Here is a 4,659-nt window from a genome sequence, read left to right on the forward strand (position 1 = left end):
AGGGACCTCAAGAGATCCCTGAGTCCAAGCCCATTGCTAAAGCAGGTACCCTACAATGGATCACATGGGTAGGTGTACTTAGGGTCTTGAATGCTTCCATAGAAGGAGATTCTACAACCTCTCTGGGCAACCTGTTCCAGGACTCTTGTCACCCTTACCACAAAGATCTTCCACATGTTTTTACGGAGCTTTCTGTGTTCAAGTTTTAGACCATTGCTCTTTGTCTACAATCTCCTCACTGCACACAAAAGGGTGAGCCTGGCCTCATCCGTTTGCCTTCCATCTCCCTTTAGATATTTATAAACATTAATCTGATTCCTCCTCAGTCCTCTTTTCCCAAGGCTGAACAGACTTCGGTTACTCAGCCTTTTCTCACACTGGAGATGCTCCAGGCCCTTTATCATCTTCATGGCCCTCCGCTGGACTCCTAGGAGATCCCTGTCTTTTTTGAACTGGGAAGCCCAGAACTGGACACAGAATTCTAAACGTGGCCACAGCAGAGCAGAGGAGAGGGGGCATCCCAAGGTGCCACTGGCCTTCTTGTCTACCAGGGCACACTGCTGGCTCATGGCCAGCCTGTTGTCTTCCAGAGCCTCCTTTTCCTTCTCTGCAGAGCTCCTTTCCAGCAGGTCATCCCCCAGCCTGTACTGGTGCATGTGGTTATTCCTCTCCAGTTGCAAGACACTACACTTGGAAGCAAAGAAGGCATTCAGTATCTCCACCTTCTCAGCATCCCTGTTACCAGAATGCCCATCTCATTTAGTAGGGGACCCACATTTTCCTGATTCTTTCTTTTACTGTTGACATACCTAAAAAAACCTTTCTTGTTATCCTCTCCCTCCCTTGCAAGTTCCAGAGGGTTTTAGCATTCTCTGTTGCATCGTCACAGACCTTGACAACATTCCTGTATTCTTCCAAAGCGGACAGGCCATTTTCCACATTTCATGGACCTTCTCCTTTCCTTTTTAATCATCTACGAGGTCCTTGCTCAGCCTCACAGGCCTCCTGCCAACTTTCCCAGATTTCTTACTCTTAGGGGTGCACCGACCTTGAGCTCAGAAGTGGCCCAGCTCTCATGGGCCCCCCTACCTTCTAACACTCTTAGCCCATGAGATGCCTTCAAGTAAGTCTTTGAAGAGGTCAAAGCTGGTTCTTGTGAAGGCCAGAGTAGCAGTCCTACTTTTCTTCTTCCGCACAAGATCTGGAACTCCACCAACTCAAGATCACTGCATCTCAAACTGCCTCCAACCTTCACATCCCCAAGCAGCCCTTCCTTGTTAGTAAGAACAAGGTGAAATAGCACACCTCTCCTCATTGTCTCCTCCACCACCTGGGTCAGAAACCTATCTTGAATGTGTTGCAGGAACCTCCTGGACCACGTGTGCCTGGCTGTGTTGCTTATTCAACAAATATCAGAATGATTGAAGTCCCCCATAAAACCAGGACTGCGCATTGCGGGACTACTTCCAGCTGTTTGTGGAAGGCCTCATCAGCTTCCTCCTCCTCCTCAGGTCTGTAGAGTGCGCACACACAGCAGTGTCACCTATCTTGTGGTCTGCCCCTTCGTTCCTACCCACAGGCTCTCTGCTTGTTCAGCACTCACCACAGGTAGAGCTCCGGGCAGACCTCAGTGCAGCCTGTCAGTAGTGGAGAAGAGCTTGTAAACAGGAGGGGGACCAACTTTTTACAGTTTGATAGTGGTAGGACAAGGGAGAATGGCTTTAAAGTACATAAGGGGGAATTTAGTTCATCTGGAAGAAATTCTTTACTCACAAGGTAGTGAGGCCCTGGCACAATCTGCCCAGAGTCTGCAAGTCACAGTGGCAAGGAATGAAGGAATGCAGTGGGAAGCAAGAAGTCAAGAAGGTCAGCAGAATAAAACAAAGACATATAGGTATCAAAGTTTATTAAATGCCAACTTGCAACAGAAAATCTGAAATTAAATACAGTGTATTAGTGCCACAAAATTGATTTCACAATAAAAAGGAGTTGCAGCAACATTCACTGCTTCTCCTCACTGCTGTTAACTCAAGTTGCTGAATTAGTGGGTACAAATATTTTTTACAGTTTCCATTTGCCTCAGTATAACCATTCTAACATCTCTGTAACATTGACTTTTTTTGTTGTACAATATTCTAGCAAATTTGGTAGACAAGGAATGAGTGCTGCAGATCTTCAGTAACACATAACTTCCTGAACCCAGCAAAACTGCTAGTCTTAGAGACACAAAGTCTCTTGGCATTACCTTCCACCTGAGTTGCAGTTTCTGCATTGCCAGCTGTTGGCAGCAACAAAAAGTCGTCCTGTCATACAGCAGTGTTAAGTACCGACAGAACTCAAGGTCGAAATACTGCTTTTCTATCTTCCCAGCATTAACTCCTTCAGGTTCATCAGTTGATCTAGCAGCTGTGAATGCCTACAGTTGAATCGAATTCTAATACAAAGTCCAACATGGTGCAAGAGACTAATATTTTATACCATTGCCTCAAAGTTTGCTGATGAACATGTCCGAACATGTCCAAGCAAGTCCTGGGCAAGGGTTGTGAAATCCTTTGTCTAAGGGACAAGCAGATGGGCGTGTCCTGGGGCAACGAAAGAGAGATAAGCTGCAGCTCAATGGCAGCTGAACACTCTTTTGTGTGGTACTCATCTCCGTGGGGAGATAGCCATTACTGAAGATGCTTACCTGGCATGCTAGCACGGGATTTGCCACATAGGCAAGAGAAATGGAGCATAAAAGAGGGATCGACCACCATGAGATTGCTGTTGGTTGGTGTTCTTCCACCGGAAACCTCATGAGCTGATCCCTGCTGCTGAACTCCAACCTGGGCCTTCTGCCTGAGACATGCTGCTTTCTCCTGGACCTCACCGCTCCTTCGAGGTGTTCTACCATCTGAACCCTCACGAGCTGATCACTGTTCGCTGCTTCTCCGGTGCTGACTGATGCTGTTCCTGGACTTTCCCCACGCTGCTTCTCCTGTGCTGACCCGGTGCCGCTTCTCCAGGACAACTGCTTGCTGCTCAGGGCTGCCCGTCGCTGCTGCTGTTCTCCCCGCTTCTGCCACCCCTGCTCTTCTGCCTCGGACCGTCGGAGCCGCTTGCAACCAGACCGCCCCTGGGATCCTGGCTGGTGACTTTCCCTGCGTTGTACAAACCCTTGCTTCCTTCCTATCTTTCCTATCGCTCGCCTTCCCTTCCCCATCACCCTAACAGCGTCCGCCTTCCCCATCTCCCAAGTCAATATTGGTAATGAACTGGTCGGACAAACATCTGAACCGTTGTTTCTTAATCTCACGCTGGGTATATACATAATCTAAGAACCTTCGTCGCCCTCCTTTATATTGGAGCGTGACACATGGATACCAAATCAAACATGTCAAAGAGATCACATTAAAGCTTTCTTGGCATGGCTACACACTCACAGTACTTTTAGACCCAAGGTGTGTAAAAGTGACACAACAATGTAAAGTGCACTGTTTTCCAGCTTAAACGTTGGTAAAACTTTATCACTTAATCAGCAGAAATATTCACAGTATCAGAACTGAAACAGCTGGCAGAAAGCCAAACAATAACCTCCTGTGCATTAAAATAACACTAGAAACATTAACGCAAACAGTGAAAGGATTTAAACAGAGAAAAGGGAATGCTTTTGTTAAAACAAGGAACACAAGTGGAACAAAATAACACATCTATTGTAATCAAAAGCACTTAAGACAGTTCTCTCAAGTTCAAGAACCAACATTACTCAATCTGATAGTAAGAAAAAATAGATATGGTTCTTATCCTGAGTGCAAAACATATCAGCTGTACCTCAGTAACCAACAGGGAAGTGCAGAGTGCTATTTTTTAGTACATTCATAGGTTCATAAGGTTGGAAAGGACCTACAAGGTCATCTAGTGCAACCATCCTCCTATCACTATCCCTACCCAACTACTACGAAATCAAATCCCTTAGCACCTCATCTAAACACTTCTTGAACAGTGCTAGGGATGGTGCCTCAACCACCTCCCTAGGCAGGCCATTCCAGTGCCTGACCACTCTTTCAGAAAAAAAATGTTTCCTCAGGTCTAATCTAAATCTTCCCCGGCGCAACTTGTGGCCATTCCCTCTCGTCCTGTCATTATTTATCAGGGAGAAGAGGCCCACCCCCTCCTCACCACAACCTCCCTTCAGGAAGTGGTAGAGTGCAATAAGGTCTCCTCTGAGCCTCCTCTTCTCCAGACTAAACAATCCCAGCTCCCTCAGCCGCTCCTCATAAGACTTGTGCTCCAGACCCCTCACCAGTTTTGTTGCCCTTCTCTGAACACGCTCCAGGGCCTCAATGTCCTTCTTGTAGTGAGGGGCCCAAAACTGAACACAGTACTCGAGGTGCGGCCGTACCAGAGCTGAGTACAGGGGGATGATCACCTCCCTGCTCCTGCTGGCTACACTATTTCTAATACAGGCCAGGATGCTGTTGGCCTTCTGGGCCACCTGGGCACATTGCCGGATCATGTTAAGCCGAGCATCAACCAACACCCCCAGGTCCTTTTCCTCTCTACATTCTTCAAGCCATTCTGCCCCAAGCCTATAGCATTGCATGGGGTTATTGTGGCCAAAGTGCAGGACCCGGCACTTGGTCTTATTGAGAACTTATACTCAAAATGCAATAAAGATGT

The sequence above is a fragment of the Cyrtonyx montezumae genome, unplaced genomic scaffold (genome assembly GCF_038088225.1).
Source record: "Cyrtonyx montezumae isolate F1298 unplaced genomic scaffold, pur_monq_1.0 scaffold_3, whole genome shotgun sequence".
Lineage (NCBI taxonomy): Eukaryota > Metazoa > Chordata > Aves > Galliformes > Odontophoridae > Cyrtonyx > Cyrtonyx montezumae.